The sequence below is a fragment of the Zea mays genome, chromosome 6 (genome assembly GCF_902167145.1).
Source record: "Zea mays cultivar B73 chromosome 6, Zm-B73-REFERENCE-NAM-5.0, whole genome shotgun sequence".
In the NCBI taxonomy this organism is placed as follows: domain Eukaryota; kingdom Viridiplantae; phylum Streptophyta; class Magnoliopsida; order Poales; family Poaceae; genus Zea; species Zea mays.
The window spans coordinates 25,445,389-25,463,233 of NC_050101.1; the positions used below are offsets into that span (position 1 = coordinate 25,445,389).

General features: G+C 49.5%; 1 long non-coding RNA gene across 1 annotated transcript; it reads left to right on the top strand.

The window, feature by feature from the left end:
* Window positions 1-12,405: 12,405 nt before the first annotated feature.
* On the top strand, window positions 12,406-15,853 carry LOC103629122 (uncharacterized). Its single transcript, XR_002262754.2, has 2 exons — window positions 12,406-12,749; window positions 15,708-15,853. It is a non-coding gene; the product is annotated as an uncharacterized lncRNA (long non-coding RNA).
* The last annotated feature ends 1,992 nt before the right edge of the window (window positions 15,854-17,845 follow it).

The following is a 17,845-nucleotide window of genomic DNA, read 5'->3' on the forward strand; positions in this document are numbered from 1 at the left end:
AGACCTCCCGACGCTCTTGCTTGCGGTGCCGAGCCGAGGCGTTCGCCGCTTGCCCACCGTAGATCATGAAGCAGTCGCGGACCTCGGGGAACTCTCCTGCCTGGTGATCTTCGTTCTTGTCGTTGTCGCGAGCCCTGCCACCCTCCGCGGGTGGCCCGGCCCTGTGGAAGTGGCGCCGAAGCATGGCGCACTCCTCAAGGGTGTGCTTGACGGGCCCCTGATGATAGGGGCACGGCTCCTTGAGCATCTTGTCGAAGAGATTGGCACCTCCGGGGGGTTTCCGAGGGTTCTTGTACTCGGCGGCGGCGACAAGGTCCGCGTCGGCGGCGTCGCGTTTCGCTTGCGACTTCTTCTTGCCCTTCTTCTTGGCGCCGCGCTGAGTTGACGCCTCGGGGGCATCTTCCGGTGGGCGGCCCTGGGGCTGCTTATCCTTCCGGAAGATAGCCTCAACCGCCTCGTGGCCAGAGGCGAACTTGGTGGCGATGTCCATCAGCTCGCTCGCCCTGGTGGGGGTCTTGCGACCCAGCTTGCTCACCAGGTCGCGACAGGTGGTGCCGGCGAGGAACGTGCCGATGACATTTTAATCGGTGATGTTGGGCAGCTCGGTGCGCTACTTCGAGAATCGTCGGATGTAGTCCCGGAGAGACTCTCCCGGCTGCTGTCGGCAGCTTCGGAGGTCCCAGGAGTTTCCAGGGCGCACGTACGTGCCCTGGAAATTGCCGGCGAAGGCTTGGACCAAGTCGTCCCAGTTGGAGATCTGCCCCGGAGGCAGGTGCTCCAACCAGGCGCGAGCGGTGTCGGAGAGGAATAGGGGGAGGTTGCGGATGATGAGGTTGTCATCGTCCGTTCCACCCAGTTGGCAGGCCAGCCGGTAGTCCGCGAGCCACAGTTCCGGTCTCGTCTCCCCCGAGTACTTTGTGATAGTAGTCGGGGTTCGGAACCGGGTCGGGAACAGCGCCCGTCGTATGGCGTGGCTAAAAGCCTGCGGACCGGGTGGTTCGGGCCAGGGACTCCGATCCTCCCCGCTGTCGTAGCGTCCCCCATGCCTGGGGTGGTAGCCTCGGCGCACCCTCTCGTCGAGGTGGGCCCGACGGTCACGGTAATGGTGCTCGTTGCCGAGGCGACCCGGGGCCGCAGGCGCTGTGTTGCGCGTGCGCCCGGTGTGGACCGAGGCTTCCCGCATGAATCGGGAAGTCGCGTGTCACACCCGGTTTTGGAAGGCAAACCGAATGCGAACTATGTACGTGCCAGGATCAGAACTCACGTACACAGCGATTACATAAATGAACATCATCACACAATGCTCGAATAATAACATAAAAGAGTACTTATTACATCATAGAGTCATAGACATCCACATAGTCATTGTCTTAACAAGTAAATCAAAGTACTAGCGAAACGCAGTAAAGATAAGGCCTTCACAGGCAGCTGACTGGGGGTTGCCGCCAACCCACACCTAGAATTCGTCGTAGTCTTGGAACTCCTGGAAGTCTCCTTCCACGGCATCACCTTCTCCTGAGCAGTGGTTACAATGCGGGCAACCTGGTGTTTTGTGGTAAAGCAAGGATGAGTACACTTCAACGTACTCAGCAAATGTCCCGTTTGGCTGAAGTGGACTAGCTTTATGTGGGGTTAGGCTCAAGCAGTTGCTTTTAGTTGGTCAGGTTTTTATCATTAGTAGAAGCCAGATTTTAGCATTAACCAACCCGTAAACCATTTCCTCATCGAGGAACATCATCATCATAGTCGAACCAAAACCATAACATAATCCTTGTATCTCGAACCATCTGTATCTCTAATCAATGAGGATCCCAAGGCTGCTCTTAACCGTGAGCACGACTGATATATCAGTTTCACTACCCTCTGCAGAGGTTGCACACTTTACCCATGAGTCATGATTCCCTTTCTACCCGGGGAGAGCTAATCCCCATTGACCACTACCTAGGTGGTCCGGTAGGGCATCACTACGTAGCTTTTACAAAGATTCCCTAGAGATCATAGCTGCCCGTTAGGTTTCTCCAGTTTGATAAACACAGTACCCCTCCCCGCAGGAGAGTGACTAACAAAGAGCAAAACGAAAGAACCTCGGCACTCAGCCTCGACAGAGCAAGCACTGTGCCTGGACCCCATTGACGGCACGACGGCTAAGCAACTACACCTCTAGTTCATCTAATTAATCAGCTAAGGGCATCCCATTTCACCCTCATGGTTGTACTGTTATCCCGGGTGGTCTCTCAACGAACAAGTCCTTACGGAGAGGTACTCAGGAAACAGCCTGAGCCCCCTAGAGTGTCACAAGATCATCAACATCATCAAGATAACAGTATCATAAATAGTCACATCATGTTCATTGATTAAGTTAAAGCAAAAGCAGAGTGCTAACCATAACAACCCAGTAGGTCATCAAGGACAAAGTAAAGTGTAAAGCTAGTCAATCCTTAGGTTTCAAGTAAGTAATGCGAGGTAGTAAGTTATAAATGTATAGGACATAATGGGACAGAGGACACTTGCCTTCACCAAACTGCTGATCAGGGACTTCCTCTGCAACTTCCTCGGGAAACACAGACTGCTCGTTGTCTACGTAAAGTAATCATTCACACTATGCACTTGGGAAGATAACAAACAAAAGCAACATACCAAACATATGCAGCAGAGAGATCACAAGTTCATAGTAGAAAAGGGAAGGCACTCTGGTGTTCCCTAGGTCTGGGGTAGAGGACTATATAAAGTGATTCATTATCCACTAATCAGGTTTAAGTCAGTGGTGGGATTAAATCATTACATGGTTTTAAGTTCCTAAACTTAGATGTCTAAGTCCATAAACTTAAGTACTCCAACTTTTATTAAAGTCTACCAACTTCTAATTATCTCAAATAGGGTTCCAATAACCTTAATCCTATCCTAATGGTTAATTATGAATTGGTACATGGAAACAGCAGGGAAACATTGTTTAAATAGATAGACAAAAACATCATGAGCATTTTGCAATTTGAAGCACCTAATTTGGAGTTCATATGGTAAAGTTATGAATTTTACAAGTTTGGGGATTAAAAATATACCCTAAATACTTATTTCGAATTAAATAAAAGGTTCAGGGACCTAACTGAGAGAAACCAGGGACGGCGGGTTCAAATTCCAGAAAACCGGGGGTCTCTTTAAGAAAACGCGCGGGCGAAGGGGTATCGGGCTACTACGGCCGTCGGATCTCAGGCGAACGGCCAGGATTAGATCCTGCGGGCGGGCGCGCGAGCGCGCGGCGGCCTGGGCGGCTGACAGGCGGGACCGGGCGGGCAGCGCGGGGCGCGGGCAGGCTGACAGGCGGGGCCGGCGGGCAGCGCGAGCGCGCGGGCGAGCTGACAGGCGGGACCGGCGGGCAGAGCGAGCGCGCGGGCGGGCTGACAGGCGGGGCCGGCGGGCAGAGCGAGCGCGCGGGCGGGCTGACAGGCGGGGCCCAAACGGCAGGGAGACGGGGTGTGGGGGAAGCGGGCCTGGGCCGCTGGATCTCCGGTGGACGGCCAGGATTAGGCTTGGCCTAATTAAAACGGGACCGCCCGATCTGGGACGGACGGTGGGGATCGGGTGGCCGGCCTGGGCTTCTCCTACGGCTAGCTGGGGTGGCGGCGCTCGTCCCCGCGGCGGAGGACTCGCCGGAGACGAGGGGCGCGGGCGTTTGGCGGGTCTCTGGGGCGACCTGAGTGGCCGGGAAGGTTGGGGAGGGCACGGGGAATCCTCTGGTGGGGTCTGGGTCGGGGCAGGGGCACCGGAGGGGGGCGGTTCACGGCGGAGCGGCTCGGCGGCGGCATAAATCTACTCCGGCGAGGAATTTAGCGCGGCAGAAGGCAATACACAGGTCGATAGGGGCGGGAGAGGTTCCTTACCTCAAGGCGGGCTCCGGGGACTCCTCGGCGGCGGCAATGGCGCGACGGTGGCCCGGGGCGACGGTGGCGGACCTCCGCGGCTGCACGGGGAACGGCGGGTGAGCGCGGGCAGAGAGAAATAGGGAGGGGGAGAGGGAATTGGGGCGCGTCCCGGGTTGCGGACGCCGGGGCGAAGCTCACCGTGGCAACGAACACGGCGGAGCTCCAACGGCGGCCGGGAAACGAGCTCGGGACGGCGGGGATTTGTGGCGGCGGTGCTCTGGCGCGCGCGCAGCGAGGGAGAGGTGGAAGAGGGGTCTGCTGGTGCACAAAAGAGGGAGGGGGAGAGGGCGAGTGGGGCTCTAGGCTCAAGTGGCCAGGGGCGGGGCGGTTGCGAACTCCACGCGCGACGTGGGCGCGGAGAAGGCGGCCGCGCGCAGCTCGGGCGGCGGTTACGCGAGGACGACGGGGCTGACAAGCCGGGCCCGCGAGCAGAGAGAGAGGGGAAAGCGGGGGCGGGCGCGCGGAAGGCGGCCGCGCTGACGGGCGGGCCCGCCAGGGCAGAGAGAGCGGGGGGGGGGGGGGGGGGGGGGGAGAGCGCGCGCGCGGGGGATGGGCTTAGTGGGCCGAAAGGCCGAGGGGGCGGCAGGGTTGGGCTTCTTTCCTCTTTTCTTTTATTCTGGAATTGTTTTCTCTTTTCTTTTTATTTTCTCTATTTGATTCAAATCCAAATAAGCCACAAATTCAAATTAGACTTTCCAAGAATTATGCACCAAGCAAAAGTGAAATCTAGGGTTCAACATGATGCAACAATTCATACTCCCTTAGGGTTTAACCTATTAAACTATAATTACAAATAAAATAAGCACTTTTCTCCTATAGAAATGAGAAAGAAAAGAATGAGGAAGGATGAGAAAAGGGAAGTAACACCTGAATTTGTGAATATGAGCAAAGAAATTTTATACCCCCAAATTCAGGGTGTTACAAACCTATCCCCCTTAAAAGAATCTCGCCTCGAGATTCAAGGTTGGTCAGCAAAGAGTTCAGGGTATTTGGCCTTCAGACCATCTTCTCGTTCCCAGGTTGCTTCTTCCTCAGAGTGGTGACCCCATCTGACTTTGCACATTCTGATGGTGTTCCTCCGGGTGACTCTGTCCGCAAACTCCAGAATCTGCGTTGGCTTTTCTATGTATGTCAGATCCTCCTGGACTTCCAAACCCTCCACTGGCAACTGTTCTTCTGGTACTCGCAGACACTTCTTCAATTGCGACACGTGGAACACGTTGTGCACTGCTGACAAGCTCTCTGGTAGGTTGAGCTGGTAGGCCACTTCTCCACGCTTTGCTTGAATCTGATATGGTCCAACGTACCGAGGTGCTAACTTGCCTTTAACTCCGAACCTTCTGACTCCCCTGATAGGTGACACCTTCAGATAGACGTAATCCCCCACTTCGAAACTCAGTTCTCTTCTCCTTCGGCCCGCATAGCTTCGCTGTCTTGACTGCGCTATCTTCAGGTTCTCCCGAACTATTTTGATATTCTCTTCGGCTTCAAGTAAGATGTCGGGGCCAAACACCTGTCTCTCTCCAGGCTGGTCCCAATGCAGCGGAGTCCTACAACTCCGTCCATAGAGTGCCTGAAACGGCGACATCTTCAAGCTGGCCTGGTAACTATTGTTGTAGGAGAATTCTGCATAAGGTAACCTTTTGTCCCATCCTGACTTGTCTTGCAACGCACAGGCTCTCAACATATCTTCTAGGATCTGGTTAGTTCTTTCAGTCTGACCGTCTGTCTGCGGGTGATAAGCTGAGCTGAAGTTCAAATGTGTGCCCAAAGCTTCTTATAGCTGCTGCCAAAAATGAGAGGTGAACTGCGTTCCTTGATCTGACACTATCCTCTTCGGCACACCATGAAGGCAGACTATCCGTGACATGTATAACTCAGCTAACGTTGCTCCGGTGTATGTCGTCTTCACGGGTATGAAATGGGCTACCTTTGTTAAGCGGTCCACAACCACCCAGATGGAATCATAGCCGGCCCGGGTACGAGGTAGGCCAACTATAAAATCCATCCCGATCTCATCCCACTTCCACTGAGGAATCCGCAATGGCTGTAACAATCCGGCAGGCCTCTGATGCTCTGCTTTGGTTCTCTGACAGCTATCGCAGATGGCGACATATTCTGCGATCTCTCTTTTCATACCATACCACCAAAACCTTCTTTTTAAGTCCTGGTACATCTTCTCACTTCCAGGGTGTATGGAGTAGGCTGTCTCATGAGCTTCCTTGAGGATCAGTTCCCGAATAGGTTTGAGGTCGGGAACACACAATCGGTCCTTGAACCATATTACTCCCTCTTCGTCCTCTCGAAAGTCTTTGCCTCTTCCTTCTAAGATCAGCTGCCGGATCTTGTTGATGCTTTCATCGTCCTTCTGCCCTTCTTTGATCTCCCGCTCTAGGGTGGGCTCTAATTCCACTGTTACTCCTTGCGTACTGTTCAGGAAACCGAGGCTCAGTCTGTCGAACTCTTTGGCTAACTCATACGGCATCGGGTACGAGGCCAGCATATTGACTTGACTCTTCCTGCTCAGAGCATCTGCAACAACGTTGGCTTTGCCTGGATGGTAATGTATCTCCAGCTCATAGTCTTTGATCAATTCCAACCATCTTCGCTGCCTCATGTTTAACTCTGACTGGGTGAATATGTATTTCAGACTTTTATGATCTGTGTAGATGTCGCACTTCTGCCCATACAGGTAATGTCTCCAGGTCTTTAAGGCATGAACCACTACTGCCAACTCCAGGTCATGTGTGGGGTAATTTTTCTCATGGATCTTCAGCTGTCGAGATGAGTATGCTACCACTCTTCCTTCTTGCATTAGCACACATCCCAATCCGGTGTACGAAGCGTCGCAATACACTGAGAATGACTTGTGAACATCAGGCAGGACTAACACAGGAGCTGTAGTCAATCTATTCTTCAGTTCTTCAAATGCTTCCTGACATTTTTGGGTCCACTTAAACTCAACTTTCTTCGCTAGTAACGCTGTCATTGGTCTAGCAATCTTTGAGAAGCTTTTAATGAAACGCCTATAATATCCAGCCATTCCAATGAAGCTCTTGATCCCACGAACATCCCTCGGTGCTTTCCAGTTCAGGATATCTGCTACTTTCTTTGGATCCACTGCTAACCCATCTTGATTTATGATGTGACCCAGAAATAAGACTTCATGAATCCAGAACTCGCATTTGCCCAGCTTGGCATACAACTGATGCTCTCGAAGTCTTTGCAATACCATCTTCAAATGCTCCACATGATCTTCCTCACTTTGAGAGTATATAAGAATGTCATCGATGAACACTACCACAAATTTGTCTAGATAGTCCATGAACACACTGTTCATCAGGTACATAAAGAAGGCTGGCGCATTTGTCAAACCAAAAGACATAACTGTGAACTCATATAACCCATACTTGGTGATGAATGCTGTCTTCGGTATGTCCGAGGGTCGGATTCTGAGTTGATGGTAGCCTGACCTCAGATCTATCTTCGAGAATACGCTGGCACCTCTGAGCTGGTCGAACAAATCTTCTATCCTTGGCAGGGGGTACTTGTTCTTGACAGTGACTTCATTCAAGGCTCTGTAGTCTATGCACATCCTTTTGGTACCATCTTTCTTCTCTACAAACAACACTGGAGCGGCCCAAGGCGAGGTGCTTGGCCTGATGTGACCCTTCTCTAACATCTCATCTATCTGCTTCTTGAGTTCCACCAATTCTGGTCCAGACACTCGATAGGCTCTTTTGGAGATGGGGGCGGTACCAGGGATAAGCTCTATGGCAAATTCGACCTTTCTCTCGGGTGGCATGCCCGTTAGCTCCTCGGGAAACACGTCCGGAAAGTCCGACACGACCTTGATAGCCTCAAGCGGGTTGGGCTCCTTACTATCAACTGAAATCTGGTGACAGACTCCCTCTTCTGACTTAGGCATCCTTAGCTCGGCCACTACCTCTTCTCCTGACGGGGACTTCAATGTTACGGTCCTCTTGTCACAACTAACATTTGCTTCATACTTCATTAACCAATTCATCCCTAGAATAACATCTATCCCAGGGGTGTCTATTACTATTAAGTCACTGGGGAATCCTATCCCCCTTATTTCCACCATTATGTTTGAACATATTTTATCTGTTTGCACCTTGCCACCAACCGAATTAATCCTCATGGGCGGCATCATTGCCTCTACTGAGATGTTATGCAATTTTACCCATGTTGCAGTGACAAATGAATGAGTTGCACCAGTATCAAATAGCACTTTTGCGGGATGAGATTCGACTGAGAACATACCTACTGCCACATCTGGTGCATCCTGGATTGCTTCGGCCTCCAAGTGGTTCACCTTTCCACGGTTGTACGCTTGGTTACGATTGTCTGCTGCCGGCTGCAGTACACCTTGCCTTGTTGGAGCATTGGGGTTGGTCTGCTGCTGTGCCAACTTCTTTGGGCACTGCATCGCCCAGTGGCCTTGATCTCCACAGTGGAAACATCCTCTGCCTCCTCCTTGTGCTGGGGCTGCTTGGTTGCTCTGATTTGCTGCTGGGGCAGGAAGGCGAGGTGCCTGGTTGTTCTGCTTCTGATACTGATTACCTCCCTGCTGGCTGTGCTGACGATACTGCTGCTGCTGCTGCTGTGGGTACTGCCTCTGAAACTGCTGCTGATGCGGACGCTGATTCTGATTCTGATATCCCTGTGGGTGACCAGGCCTGCCTTGCTGAGATGAACTGCCTGAGAAACGTGGACGGCTGATGCCTCCGGTCTGGGGTCCACTCATCTTGCGCTTCCGATCTTCCATATCCTTACGCTTCTTCTCAGTCATAACTGCCCTATCGATCAGGTGCTGGAAGGTGGGGAAGGTGTGATTCATCAGCTGGTAATGCAGGGGATCCACCAAACCTCTCATGAACCTGTACTGCCTTTTAGCATCAGTGTTGACATCCTCAGGTGCATAACGAGACAGCTGCAGAAACTTGTCTCTGTACTCACTAACAGACAGGGGTCCCTGCTTCATAGCCAGAAACTCCTCCTTCTTCACGATCATCAGTCCTTCTGGCACATGGTACCTGCGGAAACTCTCGCTGAATTCTTCCCAGGTGATGGCTTTAGGGTCAGCATGGGTGGCGAGGTAGGACTCCCACCAGGACTGGGCTGCTCCCCTCAGCTGACGGGGACCATACAGAACCTTCTCCCTGTCATCACATTGGGCGGTGCGCAGTTCCCTTTCCACTGCACACAACCAGTCTTCTGCATCCATGGGGTCAGCAGAATGGGCGAAGGTAGGAGGGTGCCCTCTCATGAACTCACCACGCTTATCTCGTGGCATCTGGGGCATCTGCACTTGCAATTGGGGTTGGGGTTGCTGTTGAGCCTGCTGCATGGCTGCCAGAGTCTGCCCAATGGCCTGCACTGCCTGGGTCTGCATCAAGAACATCTGCTCCACTGACATCGGGGGTGGTGGGGGAGGCTGCCTCTGATGTTCCTCCTTCTGGTCATGCTGCTCTTGCTGAGCACGCCTGTTGCATCGGCGCCTGTTGTCAGACATCTATGGAATACATTCATACATCAGCATTGATCTTACAATCCTTCAGCATAAGAAAAGAGAATACAGAATTCTTCATGACACTGAGTGAACAAAGAGCTTCACTGATCCTCATTCATGATTCAACACAGCTTCTCAGATAAGAAAGGAAAGTAGGAGTAAAGGGTTTCCCAACTAAACAACTGACTTCATTAACATTACTAGCTAGGCCAAACTGCAGGGGAAACCCACAGGTTGGCAACGGTCATTACAAAGATTCGAATCCAGCACAAGTTCATCATAACAAGCATGAAAGCAACTGATAAGCAAACTAAACTAAATGGAAGCAACTGATAAGCAAACTAAACTGACTACCTAAGACTGAGACATCTGACTTAAGATTTATTACAAACTCCGACGCTAACGATCTAAGGATCCAGATCTATCCTGGTCTTACAGACAGGGGAACCATAAGTGTGGTGACCACGTGGCGGTGAGCGGTATGGGTGCTGAGTCCCAACAGGAGCGGGGGAACCACCCTCCTGGTGATGGCGCTCTGCCAGCTCAGCACGCAACTCCGCGATCTCCGTTCGAGCCCTGCTTAGCTCGTCCAGAGAGTGATCCAGCTCAGTGTTAAGCACTGCGACTAGGTTGACTGTGCTGCTCAACCTAGGGTTAGCCTCACCAACAGGTGAGACAACCACACTCTCCGTGCTGCCAGTAGGGCGGCGGGGGTAGTACCGAAGGTTAAGACCGTCGGCCACGCCACCGAACAAAGAACAGTACTGAGAGAGTGCACGCCGTGCTGCATCCTGCATAGCCGCCTCTGCAGTGTCCCTCTCGGAGATGGAATAGTGCTCCGAAACGGCCTCCGCACCCCGGAGGTCATCCTCCGGACGGCGAACTAGGCAGGTAGCCTCCCAGCGGTCCGGGTACCTCCCGCGACTGTGCTGGTAGACTACACAACGATACTCGATCGACCAGGTGTGCCGGTCGAAAGCTTGGCGCAGCAAGGTGTCGAGTGCGTCGTGGAAGTGACAACCGCGAGCGGCGTCACAGGTGATGGGTCGGGCGACCCATCCTTCCGCCTCCTGCGGCTGCGAGGACTCCGTGCTGTGGTCTGAGTCGTCGTCGTCGGGGTCTCCTCCAGGACCTCCTCCAGTAGCTCCTCCAACAGCCGGGGCGTCCCGCGGTGGTGCAGGGGGCGCCTCCAGCTGGGCCACAGAGGAACGGGGCCTCACGGACTCCACCTCTCGCTGGGGTGGGGAGGAAGAGCCCTGCTGCTCTCTGTGCTGGCGCCGGCGTTCCTGCTCCTCACGCAGACGGTGGTGCAGCCTCTCCAGGTGACTCGACTGACCGGACACGGTGCGGTGCAGAGGACGCTCCGCAAGTCGAGACGGCAGGAAAGGAATCACCGACTTACGTGCAGTGTGTCTAAGACGAGCCATCTACAAAAGACACCGTAAGCATAAGAGTAAGAGCAGAACTAATATGACAAGTGAATGAACCATAAACAGAACCAGATAAAAATTTTAACAAGGTATAGTATAGTATATATCTGTAGTAAAACATAGGGTTGGTCGAGGTGACCGACTTTTGAAGTAACATCAGAGGTCAAGGTGAGGGGGAAGGTCAATAGTCCTTAGTACGACCAGTGCTACTCTAGGTCAGCGGTCCTACAGTCAGCACGGCTTTGATACCACTTATGTCACACCCGGTTTTGGAAGGCAAACCGAATGCGAACTATGTACGTGCCAGGATCAGAACTCACGTACACAGCGATTACATAAATGAACATCATCACACAATGCTCGAATAATAACATAAAAGAGTACTTATTACATCATAGAGTCATAGACATCCACATAGTCATTGTCTTAACAAGTAAATCAAAGTACTAGCGAAACGCAGTAAAGATAAGGCCTTCACAGGCAGCTGACTGGGGGTTGCCGCCAACCCACACCTAGAATTCGTCGTAGTCTTGGAACTCCTGGAAGTCTCCTTCCACGGCTTCACCTTCTCCTGAGCAGTGGTTACAATGCGGGCAACCTGGTGTTTTGTGGTAAAGCAAGGATGAGTACACTTCAACGTACTCAGCAAATGTCCCGTTTGGCTGAAGTGGACTAGCTTTATGTGGGGTTAGGCTCAAGCAGTTGCTTTTAGTTGGTCAGGTATTTATCATTAGTAGAAGCCAGATTTTAGCATTAACCAACCCGTAAACCATTTCCTCATCGAGGAACATCATCATCATAGTCGAACCAAAACCATAACATAATCCTTGTATCTCGAACCATCTGTATCTCTAATCAATGAGGATCCCAAGGCTGCTTGTAACACCCTGAATTTGGGGGTATAAAATTTCTTTTCAAATATCCACCAAATTCAGGTGTTACTCTCTCAGCTCTTCGCTTTCCTTCTCTTTTTCCAAAAAGTAGAGAATTATTTTGTTTTATATAGGCATTAACTTAGTGAAATAAAAGCCTAGCTAGAGAAGCTTTGATTGTTGCATTCATGTCATTGCATATTGTTTATGGGTGTAAAGGGTTTTCAAAACATAAAAAAGATTATCTCGATATTGTATTTAGGAAGGTCTGGAACCTTGGAAACGTTTTCGAGTATTAAATATGAATTTCTAGAAAACTTCTAATATTATTTAACCTCTAAAATTCAGTATTTACGAAAACTAGATTATTCCGAAAATTCAATAATATGTATATAGGTCCCTCTTTCCCTCGTCGAGCCCGTTCTAGATCCCAAGTCCTTTTCGTGGGATCGTTAGAACGTCTCTTCTCGCAAACGTTGTGCTGCTCGTATCTACCCTCGTCGTGGTCGCAACTATCTCTCTCTCGGTCACGACGCAATTGATGACTAATTTGGCAACCAACTCCCGCGTTCTCCTCTATATACGGATATACCCACCCACCATCGCATAACTCTTCGTCTCCCTCCCGAGATCTAAATCGCGCAGAAGAAAGCAGACTCACTCCCCATTCCTTGACTCGTTCAGCAACCGCCCGGCGTTGATGTATCATTTGAACCCCCACGTCCCCTCAGCCTCGCTGCTCTCTCTCTCACCCTTGCGCAGCCACCAACCGCTCCCGCGGACGCGGCAAGGCAGGGCCAGGCCTCTGCGCACGACAGCCGGCCGGCTACAGCCGCTAGCCGTGGCCATGGCGGCGGCCAGCCCTGCCCCGAGCTGCCCTCCATGTACGGTGACCCCCGCCCCTTGGAGTCCTGGCCGCTCGCTCGGTCGTTCTCCGCGCCGATCGCCCAGGAAGGTCTGCACTGCTCTCGTTGTCGCCGAGGCTAGTGGCCAGGTGAGCCTCCCCCTTCTTCTCCCTTTATCCGTCTCCTCTGTCCCTGGTCCGACCTTCTTCCCTGGTCATCCGCGCTGCACGGCGAGAGCTCCCCTCCTCTCCCCTTAATGTTTCTCAGAATCATAGGGTCTGTGTTCTCGTTGTTTTGATCTCCTCGTCATGCGCACATGCGTCGGCGATGTGCCGTGGTTCATCCATGGCCGAGCAGCCACTGCGCTCGGTGCCGCGTGCGCTGTAGTGCTGCTTGTTGCACGCCCGCCCTCGCGTTCCAGCCACACAACCGCGTGTCGCGCACCGGCCCTGTCGAGCCAGGCCAAGCGCCATGCTGCTCGTCGCGCGCGCCGTTGTCCCGTCCATCCCGGTTCCCCGCCTGGCGAGCTGCTCCTGCCGACGTCGCAAGCCACCCAGTCAAACTCCCGCCCGCTCCTACCGCTGTTCATGCGAGGAAGAAAGGCCTGCTTGCATGCGCTGGGATAAAACAAAGTCCAGTCTGTACTTAGGAAAATTAGAAACCACGTAGAGGCTAGATCCACGTGCATGCAAGTGAGCAAGTCGCCAAGTCCCTGCATGCGATTTCCACGCCATGCAGAAGTTCACGTCGCGACTGGATGGATAGTTGTTCCACCTTGGCCACGTGAGGTCCTTATTTGGCCTGTGTCGCCGTTTTGTGTTCAGCTGCGTACAGCAGATCCTGCCAGCGATAGGAGATCTCGTATGGCCCACAGTGTGGCCTTGGTTGCAGTCAATCCTAATGCGCAATGTTGCTTTAATTCTGTAGTTCATTAATTATTCAGTATCTTTTGTGTTGCTGTTCAATTTTGACCCGTACCAGTTGCGTTAGCTTCGTAATAATACCGTTTACATGTTAGAAACAATATTTTGTCGCGAAACAAGCTTTAATTAATTACTTAGTCAAGTAATTAGTTTTTCGATGGTTATTTAAATACTTTTCTAGTAAATTATTTTACGGTTTCTAACATACGCTTTCATAAATAAATGATATCGTGATTAATGTGACTCAAATGTCTTGATTCAATACGTGCTTAGGGCAATCGTGATATGTGTTTAGCAGTTCTCACTAGCCACGTAGCCGCGTATTTTATAATCCACGAATTGTTATCTATTCAATATATTATTTATCGTAAATCTGTTTGGACTTGTTTCAGTCGTGTTAACTTCATAGTAACGTGTATTTAGTATAAGTAGCATTATTTTGTCGCGATACACGTTTTAATTAATTAGTTGATTATTTATTTATCCGAGTTGTTAAAGTATTAGTTTACTTAAACTATTTTATAGTTTTAGTCGCGCTTTATTTATATATGTTACTAGGATTATATCTACACAAATATTTTTGAATTGATATTTGTTTAGTATAAACGCGATGATTACTAGTGATTCTTGCGTGCTGTTCCGCACGTGGTGTCGTGCTGATTCGTCCGTCGTTCGCGCTCGTTGCGCGTGCTGTTTCGTGTGTCATCAGCGTGCTATGTCGCGCGTCGTTTGCACGTTGTCGTGCTGTTTCACGCGTCATAAATTCATCTCGCTTTAATTAAATTACTGGTTTAACTGATAGTTGTTAGTGTAACAGGTTAAACGAAACTAAATGGTAGATATTATTTATATTTGATAATATCGAATTAAATGTTATAGTTAATATTTGTTTAACGTAAACGCGATAACTTCTCGACCGTAGCTTCGACTATCGCGTTTCTTTTTCCTCGCGTGACCGTAGTAACGCGTTCCTTTTCGTATTGCATGTTTTATTACATTTTATCTTGTATGGTGTAATGTTCTTATGCGTATATATATGTTTGTTTGTTCCTGTTTGTATTCGCTACGCGTTGCGAATAGATTGCGATCTGTTTCCGAGCTTCGAGGAATCGACGATCAAGCTTCGGCGACCAAATGATCTAGTTCTTCGAGTTCTACGAGATCGAAGACCCTGAGCATCTGTTTGGTGAAGGCAAGTGTCCTCTGACCTATTATGTCCCATTTACTTTATAATTCACTGCCCTGCATACTATGAGCAACCTAAGGATTGACTAGCTTTCTATTTACTTAGTCCTTGGTTCCCTTTTGGGCTACTATGGTTAGATTCATGCTATTGCTTTACTTTAATCAATGAACATGATGTGAACACTTATGATACGATGTTGTCATTATTATTATGATGTTGGACTGGTGATACTTTAGGGGGCTCGAGTGGTTTCTCGAGTGCCTCTCCGTAAGGACCTGTTCGTTGGATGACCGCCCGGGAAAACAGTGCAACCATGAGGGTGGAATGGGACGCCCTTAGCTAATTAATTAGAGGAACTAGAGGTGTAGTTGCTTCGCCGTTGTGCCGTCAATGGGGTCCAGGCACAGTGCTTGCTCTGCCGAGGCTGGGTGCCGAGGTTCTTTCGTTTTGCTTTTGTTAGTCACCCCCCTGCGGGGAGTGGTACTGTGTTTATCAAACTGGAGAAACCTAACGGGCGGCTATGACCTCTAGGGAATCTTTGTAAAGGCTTCGTAGTGAATCCCTGGCCATTCACCTTGGGAGTGGATAAGGGTCTTGCAAGCCCGGGCTAGAGAGGGAATCACGTCTTGTGGGTAAAGTGCGCAACCTCTGCAGAGTGTTTGAAACTGATATATCAGCCGTGCTCGCGGTTATGAGCGGCCAAGGGAGCTCCATTGATTAGAGATACTTGATCAGAGATGGTTGGTTTACAGGTGGTGACGAGGATGACGGTTTTGACTATGGTAATGGTAAGTGGTATTCTTTCCGTTTGGAAAGGATACTTTGGGTTAATAACTTGGGTTAATGCTAAAACCTGGCTTTCTACTAGTAATAATAACCTGACCAACTAAAAGCAACTGCTTGACCTTAACCCCACATAAAGCTAGTCCACTACAGCCAAACGGGACATTTGCTGAGTACGTTGATGTGTACTCACCCTTGCTTTCACAAAACACCAGGATGCCTTTGGTGCAATCTATGCTCAAGTAAAGAAGAAGGCGTCGATGCGGATCTCCAGGAGTTCCAGGACTTCGACGAGTTCGAGGATTAGGCTAGCGACCACCCCCAGTCAGCTGCCTGTGGTGGGTTTATTTACGTTGGCTACGTTTCTATTCTGTGTACTTTGATTATATTATGTAAATGACTCTAGTCTTTATATTATTACTTACTCTTTATTGTAATTCGAAGCATTGTGCTATGATGAGCCATTTATGTAATCGCTGTGTACGTGAATTACTGATCCTGGCACGTACATGGTTCGCATTCGGTTTACCTTCAAAACCGGGTGTGACATAAGTGGTATCAAAGCCGTGCTGACTGTAGGACCGTTAACCTAGAGTAGCATTGGTCGTTTTAAGGACTTATTAACTATTACTTCACCTCATCCTTGATTCTGCTTCAAAATATTAGTCACCTCGACTAATTCTGTGTTGTGCTCCTATATGCCCCCTTGCCAAAATTATTTTATTCTAGTATGGTCTATACTTCTCTCAATGTATTAGATCTGATCTCACTCTTGTGCTTGCGACATATTTGTAGATGCCCCCTGACCATAACCTTCTTGTCTTTTGGGATCCTTTCCTCTCTCGTCATTAAGTTGCTATCATTTGACAATCTTTATTCCCCTGGTATTGACATGCTCGTATCCTAGGATTCTTTAATACTCTTGTATCAATATCTACCTCTAATAAAAACTTTGCTGCCTATTTGAACATTTCAGTTTATATGTCCATGATCTAACTATCTTTTGATACCCTTTCCTATTCTATTGTTAAGTCGCTATCGTTTGGCAATTTCTACTCTCTTGGTCTTGGTATGTTCGTACCATTGGAATCTTGCATACCCCAATGACTGTTCAAGACATTTCAGTTAACATGCCCTTGACCACCCTTGTTTCTTAACGATCCATGAACGATCATTCTATCTCGCACATGATTGGTGATCTCGTTGCTTTCTTATAACTTCCCTCGGTAAGGAATCTTTACATCAACCCTTCTGTTGGAACCTTACCTATCTTACCCTTGATTGTTTTCTCCACTTCGTCGCTTCACAATTCTTGCCTCAACTATATCCTAGGTTATGCTTTTAATTATTATCATATATACCCTTGACACCTGTATATCCTACGTTGATGTTTGTCCATACCTGCCCTTTAAAATTGCCCCTCTTCCGTATCATATCTTCTTTCTCTTGGTCGTATCCTCTTCTTTGGCCCGCGAGTTTGTAACCCCATACTTTGTTGTGCTTTTGTTTCTTATTTCCTTTACCCTTCTCATCTCTGGATCTTACCTTGGTGATTACGTTATTTCTGTTATCTAAAATCTCCAATCTCCTATCCCAATTTGAGAACGGTGTTTTACTTATCTTATCCTTGGCAACATCCTCTTCTGTACCGCGTGTAAGCCTTGACATACCTCCATTCTTTGTTGTACTCATACCACTGGCTCTTCTACGCCTTCACCTTTTCTCCTATACTCTTGTCTATTATCGCCTTTGACCCTTGCGATATTTATGTCTTCTACCTAAATGCTTACCTTGAACTTATCCTTTAAAAGCCTCTCCTTCATTTCGAGAAAGTTTGAGAGTTGCGAGTTACCTATCTCTTCCTTGATTTCTTTTCACTTCTTGTCGCCTTACAAGTTTTGTGTTAATTCCATCCCTTGCTGTATTTTTTATCTGCTATCACCCTCACCTTGTCATCCATCGGTCTTGCCTTGATACTCATCTTTATTCCTACTCTTTAAAAATCCCCTCTCTTCCACCTCAATTTGAGAGCGACAACTTACCTATCTGACCCTTGGACGTACCCTCTCCTTTTCCACATGTAGGTCCTATCTTAACTCCATCCTTTATGGTACTCATATCCTTTGTCTTATGCCTATTTACCTCCTCTCCTACATCCTTGTCTGTTATCACCTTCAGACCCTCGTGATATCTATTCCCTTGCCTTCCTGCTTACATTGAACCTACCCTTTGAAGCCTACTCATTTCCATCCCTGTCCGGGGATAATGCCTCATCAATTTCATCGTTGAATGTTCCCCCTTCTTTGACACCTTGCAAGTCATGTTTAAAATACATCCTTTATTGTGTGTTCGT